We start from the raw sequence: 22,880 nt of genomic DNA on the forward strand, positions 1-22,880 counted from the left end.
TTGACAGACTCTAGGGTTGTGCGCCCATCTCACTCAAGAGGCCGGGGGCCAGCGCTGTCCGGAGACACTTCCGGGTCACGTGGCCAGCGTGACATCGCTGCTCTGGCGAGCCAGAGCCGCACATGGAAACGCCGTTTACCTTCCCGCTAGTAAGCGGTCCCTATTTATCTACTTGCACCCGGGAGTGCTTTCGAACTGCTAGGTTGACAGGCGCTGGGACCGAACAATGGGAGCGCACCCCACCGCGGGGATTCGAACCGCCAACCTTTCGATCGGCAAGCCCTAGGCGCTGAGGCTTTTACCCACAGCGCCACCCGCGTCCTGCGTAAATCTTAATACCCTAGCACTAATTCTTGCACTAGTACAACTATTCAGTTGAATACTGCCCTGTATTTGGGTGTGACCAATTTGGGCTGTGTGGGTAGACCCCACAGGGTCTGGCTCATGGGCCGCTAGTTCCCCATTCCTGGTTTAGTGTAAATGATAATCACATGCTCCCCACCTCTCCATTCTTCCACCCTCCAGCTTCTGATTTAGCCCTCCAACTTGATTTGCCCTCCTGATTTAGTGCCAAGCCACAGTTTGCATCTAAACTCAACAAACCATGGCTCCAGCAAACGAGGATTGCAAACCCATTGCAGGCTAATGTTTGCTATCCTGGGTAGTGGGTGAACGATGGTTTGCCCAAACCATAATTTATCCAGTTGGTTTGCTGCTAAATCAGAAGCAAGAGGGGAAATCAGAGCCAGCAAAGGAGAGAACACATGAGCATTTGCCTCGCTGGTGTAGGACCAAATCATGACTCGGTCTCATATCTGAACCAATCAAATAATGGTGAGATTTTCCTTCAAATCGTGTGTTTCACTTTGGCCATAGTTATTCTGGGTTGGGATCATGAGGAAGTAACTCAGAGAAATAGTAAAATTGCCACCACCCTCCAGGAACCAGATTTGTGGAGCTGGGTTTCTGTTTGTGGAACAGGTGGACCCCAGACTGTTGACAAGGAAACCAGTATTTCTCCTGCAGGCTATGTGACTCACTGACCCTATCAGCAGATGGCCAGATTCTCTGGGGTTTGCTGAAAGGTGACTGGCACTGTGGGGTCTTTCCCAAGAGCAATGGTCCAGAGGCCTGACTCACATCCTTTCATCCCAAGGTGAGCCTTCACTGTTATTGTCAGATACACGCACTGGCTTTTCCCAAGAAAGTGGAGCTTCTGGGAGCTGATGGATATAGAATCATAGAATTGTAGAGTTGGAAGGGACCCTAAGGGACAACTAGTTAAACCCCCTGCAGTGCAGGAATCTCAACTATATGACAGCTGGCCACCCAACCTCTGCTTAAAAACCTCCAAGGAAGGAGAGTCCACAACCTACCTAGGGAGACCATTCCACTATCAAGCAGCTTTTACTGTTGGAAAGTTCTTCTTTCTTGTAACTTGAAGCCATCTTTTTGCATCCTACTCTACAGAGGAGGAGAAAACAAGCTTGCTCCATCTTCCATGTGACAGCCCTTGAGATATCTGAAGAGCTTCTTTCAGTCTCCTCTTTTGCAGGCTAAGCATACTAAACTCCCTCAGCATTTCTTTCTTAAGGCTCAGTTTCCAGACCCTTTATCATCTTGGTTGCCCTCAAGTGTACATGGTCCAGCTTGTCAATATCCTTTTAAAATTGTGGCTCTCAGAACTGGACTCAGTATTTCAGTTGTGGTCTGACCAAGACAGAACAGAGTGGTACTATTACTTCCCTTGATCAGGACAAAAGACTTCTGTTGATTCAGCCTAGAAGACCATTAGCTTTTTTTGTTCTGCATCACATTATTGACTCATGTTAAACTTCTGATCCACTAAGACCCCTAGATCCTTTTCACAACTACTGCTAGTAAGCCAGGTGTCCCCCATCTCATATTTCTGCATCTGATTATTCCCGCCTAAGTGTAAAACCTTGCCAACAAAGGTCCATATAGTTAAAGCTATGGTTTTCCCAGTAGTGATGTATGGAAGTGAGAACTGGACCATAAAGAAGGCTGATCACCGAAGAATTGATGCTTTTGAATTATGGTGCTGGAGGAGACTCTTGAGAGTCCCATGGACTGCAAGAAGATCAAACCTATCCATTCTAAACAAAATCAGCCCTGAGCGCTCCCTGGAAGGACAGATCCTGAAGCTGAGGCTCCAATACTTTGGCCACCTCATGAGAAGACTCCCTGGAAAAGACCCTGGTGTTGGGAAAGATTGAGGGCATAAGGAGAAGGGGATGTCAGAGGACGAGATGGTTGGACAGTGTTCTTGAAGCTACCAGCATGAGTTTGACCAAACTGCGGGAGGTAGTGGAAAACAGGAGTGCCTGGCGTGCTCTGGTCCATGGGGTCACAAAGAGTCGGACACGACTAAACGACTAAACAACAACAAGTGTAAAACCTTACATTCGTCTGTATTGAAATTCACTTTGTTAGTTTGGGCCCTGTTCTCCAATTTGTTCAGGTCATCTTGAATCCCAATTCTGTCTTCTGCGACATCAGCTACCCCTCCCAGTTGGGTGTCATCTGCGAATTTGATGAGCATCCCCTCAATTCCTTCATCCGAGTCATTTATAAAGATGTTGAACAACAATGAGCCCAGGACAGAACCGTGTGGTACCCCACTTGTCACTTTTCCCCATGATGATGGGGAATCCTTAATGAGTACTCTTTGGGTTCGATCCGTCAGCCAGCTACAAATCTACCTAACAGTTACCTTGTCCTGCCCACAGCATTCTCTTGAACCACCAAGCTTGTAATTCTATCAAAAAAAGAAATGAGATGCGTCTGGCATGACTTGTTTTTGAGAAACCTGTGCTGGATCTTAGTAAACACAGCATCCTTAGTGTTCACAGACTGACTGTCTAATTATCAGTTTTAGGACCTTTCCCGGTCAAGCTGACTAGACTATAGTTACCTGGGTCTTCTTCCCCTACCTTTTTCTTTGCCCACCTCCAGTCTGCAGGGACCTCACCTATTCACCAAGATTCCCAAAGATTATTCTCAAAGGCTCTGAGACCACATCTGTCAGCTCCTTTAGCACCTTTGGGTGTACCTCATCAGGCCCTGGAGAACTGAATTCATTTAAAGGAGCTAGGTCAGGGGTCCCCAAACTAAGGTCCATGGGCCGAATAAGGCCCAAGGGACTCGTTTATCCAGCCTGCGGCAACCCCAGGCACCCGCTGCCACCGCCTGCTCTTACTGGCACTGCATTGCACGGCTGCCCACTTCCGGGTCAGAGGAGCACCGGAAATAGCTTGTGCGCATGTGCAAGCGTTATTTGCACATGCACAAGTGTTATTTCCAGAGCACATCTGGGTTCGAGGAGGCCCGTACACATGCGCACAAGCTATTTCCAGTGCTCCTCCAACCCGGAAGTGTGCCGGAAATAGCATGTGCGCACGCGTATGGGCACGCGCTCCCCCGCCCTCTGGCCCGCCACACGATCGGCACTGGAGACACCAGCCAGAGGCGCGGTAAGTTTGCTGGCCCCTGAGCTAGGTGTTCCCTTGCCACATCTTTTCCTATCTTGGGCTGCAGCTCCCTCCTTGCATCGTTAATTCTGTTATCACCAGGTGGGGCACTGTTTTCCTTTTGGGTGAAGACAGAGGCAATGGAGGTGTTGAGCAGTTCCACCTTCTCTCTGTCACCCAATAGCATTTCTGTCTTCTCCACACTAAGGTCCTACCATTTTCTTGTTGGAATAGCAGGATATTGAATGGGGGCAGGGAGCCTTAATCCGTCACGTAGTTCCACAGAATACTTAGTGTGACAAAAACGCAAATCACATCAATGGAATGTGCAAAGCAGCCTTACAATGAGTCAGATCATTGCTCCATCGAGGTCAGTATTATCCGCACTCACTGGCTCTCCAAGGCTGTAAACAACTTTTCAGACAAGAGTCTTTCGCAGCCCTACCTGGAGATGCCAGGAATCGAACCTGGGACCTTCAGCATGCGAAGCAGATCAGCCACAGCACTTCCCCAGAATGAAACCAAACTGAGCACATTAAGTAGCACCAATTAGCAGCAGCAGCTGTGCAAAGCTGGGCAGGACGAGGTGCGGCTGTGAGTGTGCATTGGGATGGCAGCTCCACAAAACGGATTCATCTATGCTTGGGCACATCCACAGCATGCCCAAAGGGCTTCACGCAAATTGCCTCTGCAATCCGAACGACAGCTCTGCAGAGTAGAACACGGAGGCAGTTAACTGTAGATATGGTTGTGGCTTTCAGGAGATACGAAGCACGTTTCATGTTTGGGTATTGAACCTGTTCCTTAAAAAAAATATTTTTTTTTTCCCAAAGGCCACTGCAATCCAAAATGCCTTTGAACATGTACAAAGAGCTCCTTCCCATGACCTATTTTTAATGCATTCTATAGAGAGTAGGGAAGACACTTTTGAGATACTTGCATATAATTTTACAGCCTCTGTTTTTGGCAAGTGTTCTGGAAAATAACGTTCTTATAGGAGCAGTCAAATTCAGGTCCAGAATTTTTTTTCTTCATTTGGTCAAGCCATCTAATCTCTCAGCCTGTCTAAGAATGGGAAGGTTTAGCAGGGCATAGAGGAAGGATTTGCCTGCCATTTACAGCTGCTCGTTCATCAGAAAGCAAACTTGAGGCAGGACTTTGCTTTCTTTCTTTCTTTCTTTCTTTCTTTCTTTCTTTCTTTCTTTCTTTCTTTCTTTCTTTCTTTCTTTCTTTCTCTGGTTCTTTTTGTTTCTGTTTGGCTACCAAGGCTCAGTTCTCACAATCTGGAATATTCATGGGGGTCACCTCTCCCCACCCTCTCACACAAACACCCCCCAGCAGCTCTCACAGAAACTAATCCGTCTAGAAAGGAGGGCCCTCCGAGGGATTGTTGAACAAACTGGCATATCCCTTGAACAAACAGCCAATATGGGCCTGCCGAGCCCCACAGCTGCTAGCCCAGGCCTGCTCTCGGGAGCTCTGGATTACAGAGCAAGCACCCTTTCGTTGCCAAGCGCCTTTCTCTGAAGCATGCTGCAAAGCTGGTGGCACCGAGAGACCCAGTTCTGACCTTGCTAAGCATCCAAACTGGGGTTCTCCCCACCTATTTCATAGCTCATGCTAGATTCGCCCAGGGGAGTCCCTCTGGACCCCATTGGTCTCAACAGATGCTCCTGGGATCGTTTCGTGATCAGCCTTCCCCAAGGAGCCGGCAGGGAGTCGGAGGCAGAATGATCTTTGAATTGCTTAATTGCGGTTGTGAGCAGGGCCGGATTAAGACCTTTAGAGGCCCTAAGCACTTAAAAGATTTTAGCAGCCCCATATACGTAAAAGTGACAGTTCTGCAGATCTAAGGAATCCAGGGAGCACATATGGGGTGATGTGATCCTTCAGTAAAATATGCTTTTCAATGTATATTTCCCCCTAATTCAGTGGTACCTCGGGTTAAGTACTTAATCCGTTCTGGAGGTCCGTTCTTAACCTGAAACTGTTCTTAACCTGAAGCACCACTTTAGCTAATGGGGCCTCCTGCTGCCGCCGCGCCGCTGGAGCCCGATTTCTGTTCTTATCCTGAAGCAAAGTTCTTAACCTGAAGCACTATTTCTGGGTTAGCGGAGTCTGTAACCTGAAGCGTATGTAACCCGAGGTACCGCTGTATATGAGTTTTTGTTCGCATTACTTTACTGGAGAACAACCACGTCATAAATTTCAAAGACATGCAAATTTCTCGTATTATTCATGTATTATTTCAGCAAGTGCAAAATTAGTTACGTTTATTTTAAAATGTGGAGCAAGAAGAATCTCTTTCCCCCTCCCTACCAGTTAGCGCTGGCCCTCCTCTGGCACCTGACAGCAGCTGACAGGAAGAAACAAAACAGGTGAAGCAGCCCCACTGCCACTTCATCTCTCCATTTGGAAAAGGCATCGCTTGCACGTAATTTCTTTGCACCAGGCTGCTTCGAAAGGCAAAAGAGCAGAGCCAGACTGTAGCAGGGAGAGAGAAGGCAACCTTACTCATCTGGACAAAAGTCCAGCATTCTGAGACTTGAGTGCCAGAAACGACACCTAGAATATTTTAGGAAGTAACCACATTCAAAGTGCCTCTGACCATGTGCAGAGTGTCTTTCCTTTACTCCCAATCACGTGAAGTTTGTTCCCATGTTATGCTTGGGAGTAAGAAGAAGCTGCTCCAGAGACAAACAGCACAGCTCCAAGCAGACTTTAAAGTCTACTCCACTCTTCTTTGGGATGTTTAAAAGGCAAGTTAGTGTGCTCTGGAGCAGAAACATCTGGAGATTTAAGCTATTTCCGAACGCTGTTAAAAGATGTGTGGATTTTTCCTCTAGCGCTGTTTACATCGGCCATAGTCTAGTAGCAATTGTGCCCTACTTTAGAGGACTATCTTCTGTTTGGAGGCTCCTTGTATTGCAGGGCTGAGGAACCTGTGGAACATGGTTGGGACTTGCCGTCCTATTATCCCTGACCACTGGCCATGCTGGCTGGAGCTGATGGGAGTTGGAGTCTGGCAGCCCTGGGGGAAGGGCCAGTGGCGTAGCGTGGGGGGTGCAGGGGGGGCCGGCCGCACCGGGCGCAACATCTGGGGGGGGGCGTTCGCACTCGCAGCTCTCTGCCCCTACCTGGCTCACTCAGGGTTAGGGGGCGCAAATTACTTGCCTTGCCCCGGGTGCTGACAACCCACGCTACGCCACTGGGAAGGGCACAAGGTCCCCCACCCCTGTTCTGTTCAAAGGGTTGACCAGTTCATGGAAGAATTCTATACCCTTTACAATGTTGTCTGCACACACTTGGGAGAAAGTTCTACCAAACACAATTACTTCTGAGTACAGCATGCAATTCTTAATCTCAGGGTCATCGGTATGAGTCCTGCATTGGGCAAAATATTCCTGCAGTGCAGAGGGTTGGACTCGATGACCCGCTTGGTCCCTTCTAAATCTATAGTTCTACGATTCTGTATGAAAATGACTGCACTAACCTCGCTTACTTAAGAGTAAGCCCCAGTTAACCTTTGCTAAACTAGTTGCTAAACTAACCTCGCTTACTTAAGAGTAAGCCCCAGTTAACCTTTGTGAAACTTGCTTCTGAGAGAAAACATGTTCAGAATCTTGGGAGAGAGATTTGGTTTGGTTTGGAGTTCAATTTTCAATTTGCACCTTCTGAAACAATCTGCAGACCGAAACACCTTTTGAAGGCGACACTTCTCTGAATTTTGCTCTGCCATTCTCCAGTCAAATAATGTGTACAAAAATGCATATATTAGGGGAAAGTGTGCATTAGTGAAAATAACATATCAAATGCGTTACATTAGAGGAAATGGCTTGCAAAAATAGGGCTATTGGGATGAATTTGCACCAAAATGCTGGCAAATTTCCATGAGGTCTTTAAAAAAAGGCCTGTGAACTGATGCAGAAATGTGGAGAATTGTACTTAAGACTAGAAGGACAAGAAACCTGGACCTCACCTGCAATCCTGGCAATGATGGCTGGCTGTCACTTGTGGTTTCTCTGTGAACTGCATCTGTAGAGGTAAAGGGACCCCTGACCATTAGGTCCAGTCGTGGCCGACTCTGTGGTTGCGGCGCTCATCTCGCTTTATTGGCTGAGGGAGCCGGTGTACAGCTTCCGGGTCATGTGGCCAGCATGACTAAGCTGCTTCTGGTGAACCAGAGCAGCGATTGGAAACGCCATTTACCTTCCCGCCAGAGTGGTACCTATTTATCTACTTGCACTTTGACGTGCTTTCAAACTGCTAGATTGGCAGGAGCAGGGACCGAGCAACGGGAGCTCACCCTGTCGTGGGGATTCGAACCGCCGACCTTCTGATCGGCAAGCCCTAGGCTCTGTGGTTTAGACCACAGCACCACCCATGTCCCTTCTGCATCTGTACCTTCCCGCCAGAGTGGTACCTATTTATCTACTTGCACTTTGACGTGCTTTCAAACTGCTAGGTTGGCAGGAGCAGGGACCGAGCAACGGGAGCTCACCCTGTCGCGAGGATTCGAACCGCCGACCTTCTGATCGGCAAGCCCTAGGCTCTGTGGTTTAGACCACAGCGCCACCCATGTCCCTTCTGCATCTGTACCACACCTGAAAAACAGTATTGTACTACTTTAAACTATAACTTGTTTAGGTTGCGTTGAGAGTTGCTTGGAGACCCCTAGTCCCCTTGAGAGCTGCAATTCCCTGGGAAGAGACATGGATCATTAAACCGCTCTAGCTCCAAGAGGAGAGCAGGGGTCTCCCAAGGACTCCCAGCAAACTTAACAAGCTACAGTTTCAAGGGGTGCACTACGGCTTCAAATGTGTGGTGCCGATGAGGCCCGAGAGGAGCCGAAATAGACATCCAACCTTGTTGCAATGCTTGGCTGCAATCAGGGATGCCAACTTGAATATAATATGGGGCGGGGGACGGACGGACATGTAAGCCCCAGGCCACATAATCAATCGCAAGACATGGCACATGTACAACATTTGAATGGTAATTCCCAGCAACTTTGGGGGTCTTGGCCCCCTCAAATATTTTATTGGGGGGAACGAAGGGAACTCGGCCCCTAGGCGCTGGCTGCCATGCTATATACTGTGGAGCTAAGCCATATGGGACAAAAGAGGGTTTACTTCCCAAGTAAAGCAGCTTAGGTTGGTCTGTTATGGTGGCCCCAAGAGAGGAGTCATTTTCCCCTTCCAAACTTGCAGTTTTCAGTCCACCATTGGCCCACCCCTTTAAATGCCACCTGAGTTTTCTCCATCCCAGACCCAAGGTGCAAGACTTCCGCAGAACTTTCCCACAAGTTTGGTGACCTCTCTCCCCACCCCCACCCCCGCAGTCCAGACCCCTGCTCTTCAGGCCACACAAGGGCATGGTGGGACTATGGGTTCAGGAAACCAGGGAGGCGGGGGGTTGGGGTTGGGGTGAGGGTCTGCTTTGTCCCAGCAGTAAAATAAAAAGGGGAGGGGGAGAGAAGGGGGCAAAGCGCCTGCACTCTCCCAGCAGTAAAATCTGACAGTTTTAGGACTGTTCTCCTGGCACCTCTTTAAAATGTCTCTGGGCCCTGCGGGAAAAGGGCCATGTGGGAGACCACCAAAAACAGGTTGCCCACAGTCCCATAAAGCCACACACGCACATGCACATTGCACATTATGTGCACACACACACACTGCCCCGACCATAAACAGCCGCACCGTGTCCGTCCTTTACCCACTCAATGGCTGCATTTGTTCAGATAATATTCCTGGACGCACGTTCAGAACAAGAACGAAAGAAAACACGTACATATAAGAGGCTTTCCATTGCCACATTGTAAGGCTGAACAGAAGGCAGAACAGAACATTACTCCACTCTGCTTTCCTGGATTCTAAAAAACAAACAAAAAGCAGAGCCTTTAGGATTCTGAGAAAGAAGCTGCGATTGAGGGGGGAATCGTGAGCCAGGCTGGCAGCCGAGATCTGAAGTTTTGCAGTGCCTGCTTGCAACACTTTAACTCTGAGGTAGATGACAGCTCCTTTTGGGAAAGGCAGTCTGGAGGAGCTTGCAAATGAGAACTCAAAATTGGAAGGGGTGCATTGCTGTGCTTTGACGGAGCTCAGCCTAATGACTCCTTGCAGTAGCGAAGTGGGGACGAGGCATGTGGCTGTCTTGGGATTCTAAGAGCTGGTTTGAGATTGTCTCAACGCAACTTGGACGATGCCTGGATCCCTCCGAATGGGTCTCAGGAGTTTGGCCTCAGCCAAATCTGGTGCCCAGCCCTAACAATAACAATAATCCGGTGTTTCAACATTTCTGTTGCCCTGCCTACTTTGTGAATCAAGCCAGTATTCTGGGTCATTCCCATAGATCGGATCACAAGGGCAATAACATAGATAGCATCACTTGTCTAGCTCTGCGTCGGTCCATGGCGCCATTTCCACCCAGTGCTTCCTCCTCGGACTGGCAGCAGTCTCTCTCTCCAAGGTCTTTCTCAGCTTGGCTACGGGAAATGCTTCACGTACAGGAAGTCCATTCCTGCCTCATCGCTGAGAGGTCTCCATTCAACCTCTGCTTTAACAACAAGGAGAACCAACCGTCTTCCCAGGCAGTCTGTTCCACCGTCAGATGAATTATACCATATGCAAGTTATTTCCTTGTTTGTTCTGTCAACCCCCACTTTCTTGCAATTTGGACACGTTGGTTCAGGTCCTACTTTCTAGTGCAACAGAAAACAAATTTTCTCCCTGCCTACCCTGCAATCCCTTCAGACATTTGGAGATGGCTCTCATATCACCTCTTCATTGCCGCCTCTCCAGGTGAAATCTATCCAAACCCTCCTCATGGCATACGCAAATGAGAGCCAGCGTGGTTCTAGTGCTTAGAATGTCAGACTAGGGCTTGGGAGAGCAGGGTTCAAATCCCTACTCTCCAGCCGCTGCTTCTCAACCTGAGTTACCTCACTGGGTTGTTGTGAATATTAAATGTGGGGGGGGGGGGTAGAAACTTCTGCACCACCTTGAGCTGCTTAGAGAAAAGGGTTGTATCAAAAAGCAATAAGTAAGTAAAGTAAGCAAGCATAACCGCGTTATGGGACGTGGGTGGCGCTGTGGGTAAAACCTCAGTGCCTAGGACTTGCCGATCGTATGGTCGGCGGTTCGAATCCCTGCGGCGGGGTGAGCTCCCGTCATGCGGTCCCGGCTCCTGCCAACCTAGCAGTTCGAAAGCACCCCTAAGTGCAAGTAGATAAATAGGTACTGCTTTATAGCGGGAAGGTAACGACGTTTCCGTGCGCTGCGCTGGTGCTGGCTCGCCAGAGCAGCTTCGTCATGCTGGCCACGTGACCCGGAAGTGTCTGCGGACAGCGCTGGCTCCCGGCCTCTTAAGCGAGATGAGCACGCAACCCCAGAGTCGGACACAACTGGCCCATACGGGCAGGGGTACCTTTACCTTTACCTTTAAGCAAGCAAGCAAGCATCTTCAGGCCCCACAGCACTGACAGCAGAGCCAGAACTGGGTTTGGTGGTGGTGAGGACTGCGTACCCTCCAAGTGTCCCTATTTTCCAGGGACGTCCCTGATTTAGAGAAGCCATCCCGGTTTCCGATTTGATCCCAGAATATCCCACTTTTCCTTAGGAAGTTCCTATTTTCATTGGAGAAATGTTAAAAAGTATGGAGTTATCTGACCCCCGAATTGTCTGAAGGGAAGGCTTTTTTAAAAAATAAAATAAATGTTTTATTATGTTTTCATATACAGTCATACCTCATGTTACGTTTGCTTCATGATACGTTTTTTCAGGTTGTGTCCCGCGGCGACCCGGAAGTACCAGAAAGGGTTACTTCTGGGTTTCGCCGCTTGCGCATGCGCAGACGCTCAAAATGATGTCATGTGCAGAAGTGGCGAATTGCAGCCCACGCATGCGCAGACGTGCTGCTGTGGGTTGCGTTCTATTCATGTTGCGAACAGGCCTCCGGAACAGATCCCGTTCTCAATCAGAGGTGCCACTGTATGTTGGAAGCTGCCCAGAGTGGCTGGGGCAACCCATTCAGATGGGCGGGTAGAAATAATCAAATTATCATTATGGAATGGGACATGGGTGTAGCCAGGATTTCTTAGGGGGGAGGCCTTTTCTTGCGGGGGGGAGACCTCAGTTAGCTATGCATTTTTATTGAATTTTATTGATTTAGGAGGGGGGCAGCTGCCCCCTAACCTACCCCCTTTGGGAATGGAATGGGACGTCCCAATTTTCACCGGATAAATGTTGGAGGGTATGGGACTGCTGCTGCTGGGTTTCCTGAGAGAAGCAGCAGGTCAGGCCCTCTTCCTTGGGCGGTCACCCTCCAATGGCCCTCCACTGGCTTCAGGGCAGGGCGACGGGGCTTTGCTTCACTCGCCACTCAGTAACTCAAACTGATAAGGCTTCCGAAAGGTGGAGAGGAGGCCAGGTCAGAGGACCCAATGCCAGACCTCTCTGGCCAGACCTTTCCCACATTTGGGTTGTCCCCCTCCCGCCGCTCACCCGTTTCTTTGCCCCTGCATCCTTTGGGAGAGGGTCACAAGTGGGTCAGCCGAAGTGCCCCACCTCCCCCACCTCCGAGGGGGCCTTTGGATGATTAAAGGAGAAGGAGAAGCTGGGAGCTGATCTGGCTTCTGTCAGGAGGTCCTGGGGGAAATGAACTCCTCTCTCTCTCTCTCTGCAATGTGGAAGCCATGGGGAGATGAGTGGGGAGGGGAGCAAGCAGGGAAATGCAAACATATGGTCAGAGGGCAGAAAAACAGAGAAGAGATTGGGAATGTCACCGTGATGGACAGGAGTGCCAACTTGAATATTGGAGGGGGGGAGCGCCACCCTGCATAACGGCACTGAGACCTGCAGGTATAGGGTGGTAAAGGTAAAGGGACCCCTGACCATTAGGTCCAGTCGTGGACAACTCTGGGGTTGTGCACTCATCTCACTCTATAGGCTGAGGGAGCCGGCGTTTGTCCGCAGACAGCTTCCGGGTCATGTGGCCAGCATGACAAAGCTGCTTCTGGCGAATCAGAGCAGCGCACAGAAATGCTGTTTACCTTCCCTCCAGAGCAGTACCTATTTATCTACTTGCACTTTGACGTGCTTTCGAACTGCTAGGTGGGCAGGAGCAGGGACGGAGGAACAGGAGCTCACCCCGTCACGGGGATTCAAACCGCTGACCTTCCGATCGGCAAGCCCTAGGCTCTGTGGTTAGACCACAGCACCAAATTGAAATAATAGGGTGGTACACAAATTTAAATAATAATAATAATAACAATCATTGCTTTTTTCTGGAGGGACGCAGGAGTACACATACCTCTAAACATTTTGTGAATCTTCATACTTTTATCCATTTATTGTATATTTTTCCAGATTTGAACTATAAAATAGTGATTTTCTTGAGTCAAAATGAGAGTACCCTAAACATTTTTTTTTTAGAAAAAAAGCACTGATCATCATCATCATCATAAGCCGCAGTGCGCACACCATTTCAATGAATATTTTATGGAGGGGCGAAGGGAGCTCGGCCCCTAGGAACTGACTCCTGTGGTGATGGACCTGGGGTAAGAAAGGTTGGGGGTGTGGGGACGCCGGGGCAACAGGAGCGCAGGCGGCCTGCAGAGAGTGGAGCAGGAGGGGAAGCTGCGGCAGCGGCATGTGGGGCAGATGCGGGGCAGCGGCCGCAGCCCCTCAGCCTCGACGCCCACCTCTTTCCTATGGACCCGTCCAAGGCTCCGACGACGGCGCGACAGCTCTATCTAGACGCGCTGCGAGCGGGCAAGCGGAGCGCAGCCGAGTGCGCGCCGGGGCGGGCGAGGTGCTGCCGGCGAGCGGGCGGGAGGCTCAGCCCTCCCTGTCGCGTCTCATCTCCAAGCTGCCTCTTCTCCAGTCCGCATCAATGAAGATTAATGAGGATCTTCCATCGGGTCTGTCGCCAGCCAGAGCCGGCGGGGGGCGGCTCCCCGCGCCGAGGAGCGGAGGCCAGCGCGCACGTAGGAAAAAAGAAAGGGAGGGAGAAAGAAAGGAAGGAAGGAGGGAGAAAAAGGACCGGGAAGATTTTATTTCTGCTATGGAACTTGGCAGGGGGTGAGGGGCGCACAGGGAGCACCAAAAATAAGCCAACCTATCAGTTAAGGAGAGTGGATATATCTGCAGCACTTGGGTGATGTGAAGAATTTATTTGGTCAAGACTCAGAAATAATAACAGTACGCGTAATAATTTCAGTAAAAGTTGTAAGCGGCATTGACATCCCGCTGTGGGGGCTGAGCATGGGCGTAGCCGGGGGGGGGGTGCAGGGGTGCAAGTATTTAAATAAAAATTCTTAACTAATTGACCAATCGCGTCGCAGATAGCTCGGTTCTGCCCTCCCTAGAATAAATTTTGACCCGCCCCCAACACAAATCCTGGCTACGCCCATGGGCTGAGGCACAGAATTTTGCCACTTTGGGGCGATTCCAGATGGGGGTTTAATTTGCAAATGGGCTGTTGAGATATGGCAAGTGCGTAATTGGCAACAGGGGGCGTTGTGAAAAAAGAAACTTACTGGATTCATTCCTCTCCCCAGAAAAGGTAAATCAGAATTAAGTGGATGGGGGGAAATACGGAGTGTCATGCGGACTCTGCAGAAAAAAAGAACAAACCACCTTGCGTGTATGGGGTGGTGGGGTGGAGAGCACCCGTCCCATAATATGCAGTCATCCGGAAGCACCCCTAGTGTGTGGTTTTGCTTTAGGCTGATTGCTGCAATAGCTGGATTTGTTTGGCTCGCAGATCAAAGTGAATGCGAAGAACGCAGATGGAGGAGGGCAAGTTCTGGCCCCAATTTACTTGCATTCATTAGCATACATGAGAAGGAGGGGCTTCCCATGCAGTTCTTCATGAATGCATGTTGGTCACTGCAGTCATAGTCATCTCAATACGAGGTCTCCCATCCAGTTTGAAACCGGACCGGACCCTGCTTAGCTTTGCGAATATGCCCGCAGTTTTATTGCTCCACAAATTGGATGACTTCAGAAGAGGACCCGCCAAATTTATGGGTGGCGAGGCTGTCCATGGATACTTGCCACGTCCATGGATACTTCTCCCTCCTCTGTTGGAGGAGGTGTGCTTCGTATTAATAACATCAGCTTCTGAGAATCTCAGAGCACTGTTGCGCTTGGGTCCAGCTTGCAGTCTTCCTGTAAGCACCTGGTTCATTGCCATGAGAACAAGATGCTGGATTAGTCGGGCCTGATCCAACAGGTCTCTTCTTCATATATCCACCTTGGATGTTATATTGGCTGCAATGAATCCAGAGTTGCCTGGATTGACCAGAGACTGGCTAAGGCTGTAAGCCCCCACTCAGCTCCATTGGACTTGTGTGTAGGATTGCAGGTTGTGCATGGCAGACCCTCACTTGTTTGAGCTCTGTGTTGTGTAGCTCAAATAGCTGACAGCAGCCCACACCCTATTGCTTTGCCCGCATTGCATTCCTCACATTTCAGGTCAGAGTTTCAGCATAATCTCCTTCCCTGTCTGAAAAACAGGAACGATTTCCTTCCCTTTAAAAAAGCAGGCACCAGACCACAAACACACACACACACACACCCCTTGATGGGTGTGTGTTGTACATAGGCGCCGACTCCATGGGGCCTGAGGGGGCTCGAGCCCCCTCAAAAAATTTTTTGGGGGGGCTCAGCCCCCCCAATAATCTCGGGCGCCCTTCCAGCAGAGCGCCGCCGCCGTCCCCCGCCTCCTCCCCACCTGCTCCCTCGCCAGCCAGCCAGCCAGCCGCGCGCCCTAGTCGGAGAGCCCCGGCCGTCCCCCGCGAGATTAGGGAATCCCCGGGGGCGGGGGCTCCTGCCTCGCTGCTTCGCAGCACCACCGCCACTGCCAAGGCACTGCCGGGGGGAATTTCCTTCCTCCTGGCCCCCGCGAGAACAGGGGAATCCCGACTGGCCACACCTCCCAGCCAGCCGATTGGCTGGCTGGGGGGCGTGGCTTGCCCTATTTAGGGCCGGAGCCACTTTATTTGCATATTCATGAGCTTATTTATTATTCATGAGCTTTCCCGGGCCCCCCCCAATATTTTTTATAAGTCCGCGTCCCTGGTGTTGTAGTGGGTGACACACCAACATCACAGACTTTGGTTCAAGCCAGTGAGTGGCCCATCTAGTCCAGCACCCTGTTCTCACAGTAGCCAACCAGGTGTCCACGGGAAGTACGGTATGTCTATACAGTGGTACCTTGGGTTACATACACTTCAGATTACAGATGCTTCGGGTTACAGACTCCGCTAACCCAGAAATACTACCTCGGGTTAAGAACTTTGCTTCAGGATGAGAACAGAAGTTGGAGCAGCAGCAGCAGCGGGAGGCCCCATTAGCTAAAGTGGTGCTTCAGGTTAAGAACAGTTTCAGGTTAAGAACGGACCTGCGGAACGAATTAAGTATGTAACCAGAGGTACCACTGTATAATAAATAAAGTGTGTCACAGAAGGTGGTTTCTGCACATGCTGTAGAGGGAAGTGAGGGGCAGGTGGGGCTTGTCCACCTGGGAAAGTAGCCTATCTTGGAGAAGGAAAACTCTGATCCTGAACCTCTGATCCTAAACACTACACAAATCTGGAGCGGAGTCCCTAAGATAGTTGGAGGGCGCCTTGTATGCCTCCTTCCAGCAACTCCTGCAGCCAAGCTGGTGCCAAACGTCTTGCTCTGCTCTCCTTTGGACCACATCAGTGAGGCCTGGGGGGGGGGGGTCTTGTCATCTTGGCAGCCCAGGACCTTCATACACACTGCCCAGGCTTGTGCCCCAGAGAGGTGCAACTAAAGCAGCAGTTTAACTTCGCCCCTGGATGTGCATTCCATTGTCTCCTGAGGCAGACAGATGCCAACAAGAAGATGTATTTTTAGGGTATTTCTTTTACATCTATTTCCTATCAAATCAAGCCTCTTCAGCTCACTCTAGAAATGTCAGCCGAGCAATGCTAGCCGTCAGCAACAGCCGAGCATGCAAACGTTAATGAATTCCACACTTGACACCACTCAGCTGGATTCCTTTACTATACCTTACAAAGCCAGGGCCGGTTCTACCATTAGGCAGCTGCCTCAGGTGGCAGGTGCTGGGGGGGGGGGGTGGCAGCAGTCCCCTGACCACTCCCCCTCAGCAGAAGAAATGGGACACTTCCCCACCAATCACAGTCTGTCCCACCTGCATAGCATGTTAATTTCAACCAGTCAGCCTCTGCCTCCATCTACTATGGTGGGGGTCCCTGTCTCCTGCCCCACACAGTCCCAATGAACATCAGTTACCACTGTTCTTCCTGAGTCCCCTAAGTGGCCTGCTCTGTCCTTCCAAACCTAGCCTACTGTCCTGCACAGCAAAGGATGCTGCCCCTTCGATAGAGTTGGAACAAAGTTCAGTTGCCCATCTTGCCAGAACCTGGGGGCACCATCTTATTATTATTATAATTTATTGTTGTTGTTGTTATTTATACTGCCCCTTCATCTGTAGGTCTCAGGGTGCTTCACAACATAAAATTACAATGTAGAAATCACAAAATGCTTAGTAAAAATAAGAACAAAAGCAAATAAATAATTCCCCCTTCTACAACACATTTAAAAAGGTGTCGGATGTCAATCAGTCTGAGGCCTGGTTAAAGGGGAACGTTTTTGCCGGGTGCCTAAAGGTGTGTAATGAAGCCACCAGGAGAGCCTCGCTGGAGAAAGCGTTCCACAAATGAGGATCCACTGCAGAAAAGGCCCCGTTCTTGTGTTGCCAGACCTCTTGTGGGGGAGGCATGCAAAAAAGGGCCTCAGCAGATGATCTCAGAATCCAGGTAGGTTCCTTGAAGTATTGCGGTCCTGATCCATTGTTCTCGGCCTCAGGCAGCGAAGCAGCTTGGGCAGCCCTGTCCATAGCAGCCTACCTTCCAGGCTGTCGGAAGGATGAATGAGGAGCACAGTTGTTGCATGCCTTTAATCCTAGTGTGGACCGCAAATTAAAGGAAAGGGGTAAAGGCAGGCCAGTGTGTTGTAGATCCTTTGCGAAGCCCTTTCATTAAAAGCACACTGGGGCTGGTCTGTTCTTCCCAGCACAGAAGGCGTCACCAGACAGCGCCGACTCCACAGGTAAGTTTGCTGCTACAGTTTCTCTCTGTGCCTCTGTCTCTTTTTTCCATGGCGTAAGCGAGGAAGCCAACAAAGGTTACCTCATAAATTCCAAGCGCTGGCACAAGGCAGTCCTCCCTTCGTTGAGGGCGGCAAGTATGAAGTTAAGAGATAAAGAGGGAATTACACGATAAGGTCCTCTTAATCCCGGGCCGCTTCATGCAATTAAAATGAGCTTCACCCTCCTGTAATTGGGAGGCGGCAGCCTGCCAAACCGAGGGAGCAGAACATCCCTGGCGCAAAAGGAAGAAGGCTCCGAGATGAGAGCGAGGCAACTTATCACCCCCACCAGGAAAATAATAATAATAATAATAATTACCAAAAGTTTTTAAAAAGCAGCCAAGGGTACAGAAAGAACAGGGGGAGGGAGGGGTAGAGATGGAGGAGCAGGAAGAGAAATAGGAATTGATGAGGTGAAAGCAGAAAGGATTGACAACGGAGGATTACTTCACTTTCCAATTTCACAAGATAAATCCCTCTTTCTTTCTTTCTTTCTTTCTTTCTTTCCAGGAAAAGACGATTCACATTCCATACTGGGTGACACAACTCACACCTTGACTACGGGGATGGTAGGAGGGTCAGCCAAGAGCTGGAGCCCTAAGTGAATGTCTGCCCGAAAAACTCCATCGCTAACATTTTTAAGGTTGGGTGGCCATGTGTCATGGCTGCTTTAGTTGAGATTCCAGCACTGCAGGGGGGTTGGACTAGATGACCCTGGGGTCCCTCCCAACTCTGCAGTTCTTTGATTCTGTGATCTAACTCACAGGAAGCTCAGCTTTGTTGTTGTTGTTTAGTCATTTAGTCGTGTCCGACTCTTCGTGATCCCATGGACCAGAGCACGCCAGGCACTCCTGTCTTCCACTGCCTCCCGCAGTTTGGTCAGACTCATGTTTGTAGCTTCAAGAACACTGTCCAACCATCTCATCCTCTGTCGTCCCCTTCTCCTTGTGCCCTCCATCTTTCCCAAAACCAGGGTCTTTTCCAGGGAGTCTTCTCTTCTCATGAGGTGGCCAAAGTATTAGAGCCTCAGCTTCACGATCTGTCCTTCCAGTGAGCACTCAGGGCTGATTTCCTTCAGAATGGATAGGTTTGATCTTCTTGCAGTCCATGGGACTCTCAGGAGTCTCCTCCAGCACCATAATTCAAAAGCATCAATTCTTCGGCGATCAGCCTTCTTTATGGTCCAGCTCTCACTTCCATACATCACTACTGGGAAAACCATACCTTTTACTATAAGGCTGGTCCATTTGGGCAAATGGGGCACTGAACGCTGCCCCCCACATCTGCCTTCTTACATCTGCCTGGGGTGGGGGGATGGCACCCCACTTTCCCCCTCCTTAGTCTTGGTGTCACCCTTGCAAAACTCAGCAAGGAGAAGGATGGGGACTGAACCGAAATCAGTGTAGTGCTTAGAGTGTTGGACTAAGACTGACCAGGCCTGGGCAAGAGAAATGGATGAACTATGCAGAACTGGCTAAATTGACACACAAATTGTGAGATAAGGACAACTGTGACTTCAAAGAAGAATGGGAACTTTTTACAAATTGCTTGAAAAGACGACAAAATGAATTGGACCCCTTGGCAGGTTTTGAATAAACATACACAAATTTATCGATTGTTAACATAGTAGATATAAGGATTTGTACAATTTTACAGTATGCAGAGAACAATATGAGTTGAGAAATCAGAGAGAGGAGCTGAGGGAAGTCTCGCGGGGAGGGGGGAGGGTTAGATGGGGAGGTGGGGGGGAAATAATGAATATGAGATGTTTTTATATTTTGTTATGTTGAAATTGTTAATAATATTTTTATATATATTTTTAAAAGACTGACGAGGCCTGGGTTCAAATCCCTGCTCAGCCATGAAGCTCACTGGGTGATCTTGGGCCGGTTGTTGCCTCTCTCAGCCTAACCCAGCTCACAGGATCAAAGGACCTCAAATATCTCAAGGGCTGTAGCATGGAAGATGGAGCAAGCTTGTTTTCTCCCGCTCCAGAGGGTAGAACTCGAACCAGTGGCTTTAAGTTGCAGGGAAGGAGATTCCGACTAAACACCAGGAAAAACTATCTGACAGTAAGAGCTGTTCGGCAGTGGAACTGACTCCCACGAGAGATGGTGGACTCTCCTTCCTTGGAGGTTTTTAAGCAGAGGTTGGACGGCCATCTGCCATGGATGCTTTAGTTGAGATCCCTGCATTGCAGGGGGTTGGACTAGATGACCCTCGGGTCCCTTCCAACTCTATAAAATTCTGTGATATGATGTATGCCACCTTGAGCTCCTTGGAGATATGGTTGTATATACAGTAGTACCTCTGGTTGCGAACGGGATCCGTTCCGGAGGCCCGTTCACAACATGAAAAGAGTGCAACCCTCAGCGGCACATCTGCGCATGAGCGGGTTGCAATTCGCTGCTTCTGCACATGTGCATGATGTCATTTTGCACATCTGCGCATGCGCGAGCGGCGAAACCCGGAAGTAGCCCTTTCCGGTACTTCCGGGTCACCACGGGACGTAACCTGAAAGAACGTAACATGAAGCGGACGTAACATGAGGTATGCATTAAATAAAGGCATGGTGAAGTGTGGCCTCAGCAGTGACCCCCAAGCCCTGTCCCTCTGCAAATGCCAACTGACTGTCAGTGCTAACGAAGCCCACCCACTCCCTTCCCAGGCATGGTTAAGTTTTAAGCGCTTGTGGTTATTTTAATACGATACCGGAATGCTACATTTAGCATATCTCTCTCTCTTGGTATGTGGAAAGTATGTAAATTCACAGCATAGAGGAGTCTTCCCCAACCTGGTGCCCTTCAGAACTCCCAGCAGCCCCACCCACAAGTGGGGATTTGAACCCTGCCCTCCCAGATCACAGTCCACCATGCTAACCATTGCACCACACTGTCGCTGCACGTCACACGGGATTCAGGTGTGGGGCAGGTGGGCCCGGCTTGGGGGAAAACAGCCAGGTTTGGGCCTCATGGTATTCCAAATCATTGGTTTAAACAAATGCAAACTTAAATAAAACTGAGGGAAGCCATGAATTTTACTGACTACAACTGGCTTCTTCCTAAATTCATTGGATTATTTGCCTTCTTGGAGTGATGCTTCCTGCCTTATTACTATTATGTCTGTTTTTATTTTATTTTTGATATATTTTATGCATTTTTGCTGCAAACTGCTTTGATATTTATTTTTTTAATGAAATTGCGGTCTTTTTTGCAAATAATAATAATCATGATTATTATCTTTCCTTTAACTAGGGTACAACCCCCCACTTTTTAACCTGTTAATAAAGTGAGGGTCAATACCTGGGAAAACGGGTTTCTGGAAGGTCTGGGTCCGGCAGAAGTCTTGCCCCTCCCTCCCTCCCTCCCTCCCTCCCTACCCCCATTCCCCCCCTTCTCCTCCTCCAACCCGCCTGCCTCTCTCTCCATCTCACCAGGCTGTGAGAACAAGTGGGGATTTACGAGTTGTGGGGAGCCGGGTGGCTTTGTGCGGGGATGTGAGGCGAGCGCTCGCCTTTATGGTTTTTAATACACTTTTTTTGATAATGAAGTTGAAATAGCCTCATAAAAGGACCCCCAAACGCAAGAGAAGCCTGCCATTTATTAGAGTCGTAATTCTTCTCCTGGCATTTAATCAATGTCCTTTTAATCTGCACTTCGTTAGTTTATTTCTGTTTAAGATTAGCGGCTGTAAAAATTACGAGGGGATTGTCTGAGGCAGCCAAGAGGGGCTGCTGCCAGGGGCAGAGAGAGAAGACCCCTTTGACAGTTACTCTGACCAGAGCGGGCAGAGCTCGGAGAAGGGGTAGAAAAGGGAATCCCTGGCACAAGCCAAGCAGTGCCCTTGCTTTGGGGCAGCAAAAGACTTAGAGGGGCATCACTGCCTTCCTTGAGAGGCACAGAGGAGGCTGGGATACCATCTAGAAACTGCGCCCCAGCATGCTGGGCTGCCTTGCAAGGGATTCTGAGACATCCCTGTTGCACCATGCAGTACACTTGGCACCATATTGACTGACTGCATTTCACAGAATCGTACGTTTGGAAGGGGACCCCGGTGGTCAACTAGCCCAACCCCCCGTAATGCAGGAATCTCAACTAAATCACACAATCCTCCTCCAATCCCCACAACCACCCCGTGAGGTAGGTTAGGCCAAGAGAGGCAATGGCTGACCCAAGGTCACCTGGTGAGCTTCATGGGCCGTGTACCCATGAACCCAGGTCTCTCCCAGGGTACTGTAACCACTATACCAAACTGCCTTGGAGCGGTCCTGCAGAAGGATTGGCTTGGAGTTGTAGGGTAAATTCCAAGACAGGAGAGATAGGAGGTTGGGAGAGCCTCTGGGTCTTCCATGCAACTGTGTTTGCTAGTGTTGCCAATTTTTTAACCCACCCATGTAGCTGTGCTTTTAGGGATGGTCTGATTGACACAGCAATGAGCAGGTGGCTACTGTTAGCACCATATCAGTCGCTGGTGGGGCAAAAGCAAGCTGGGCCAGTGTTTTCTGAGGAGTTGGCAACTTCGTACCCAGTCCCCAGGTAATTAAGCCTGAAGATGGCCATGTGCCCTACTTTTCAGAGGACAGTCCTCTAATTTGGAGGACTGCAATGCAGGAATCTCATCAGTGCAGGAAAGCATCAGTGACAGATGGACACCCAACTTCTGCTTAAAATCCTCCAAGGAAGGAGAGTCCACCGTCTCCCGAGGAAATCTGTTCCACTGCTAGTTCCACTGCTAAACAGCTCTTACTGTCAGAACGTTTTTCTGAATGTTTAGAATTCAGAATCTCCTGTCTTGCAACTTGAAGCCATTGGTGCAAGTCCTACCCCCCAGAGTAGGAGAAAACAAGCATGCTCCCTCTTCCATGTGACATCCTTTAGGATATTTGAAGATGGCGATCATATCTCCTCTCAGTCTTCTCTTTTCTAGGCTAAACATACCCAGCTGCTTCAACCATTCCTCATCAGGCTTGGTTTCCAGACCCTTGATCATCTTGGTTGCCCTCCTCTGCACACCTTCCAGCTTGCCAACCTCCTTCTTAAATTGTCCGTCAATAGATTCCTTTTAAAAGTTCAACAATTTCAGTGGTTTCCTAAAAACTTTCTGGGGTGTCCTGGTTTTTACTTTTGGAAATACGGCAACCCTAACTTACAGGAACTTCTGCTATTAGAAGGGAGGAAGTGCTTCTGATCATGTTTAGAGTGCTTTCCTCTTCATCCTTGGTAACCACAGCCAGCCCCCATGGCCCTGAAAT

General features: G+C 49.6%; 1 long non-coding RNA gene across 1 annotated transcript; it reads left to right on the top strand.

Annotated features, from left to right (window-relative positions):
- The first annotated feature begins 13,839 nt into the window (after positions 1-13,839).
- On the top strand, positions 13,840-19,315 carry LOC114596760 (uncharacterized). The gene is made up of 3 exons (XR_003706626.2): positions 13,840-14,051; positions 17,086-17,298; positions 18,140-19,315. It is a non-coding gene; the product is annotated as an uncharacterized LOC114596760 (long non-coding RNA).
- Positions 19,316-22,880: the final 3,565 nt, after the last annotated feature.

Source organism: Podarcis muralis, chromosome 6 (genome assembly GCF_964188315.1).
Source record: "Podarcis muralis chromosome 6, rPodMur119.hap1.1, whole genome shotgun sequence".
Classification (NCBI taxonomy): Eukaryota; Metazoa; Chordata; class Lepidosauria; order Squamata; family Lacertidae; genus Podarcis; species Podarcis muralis.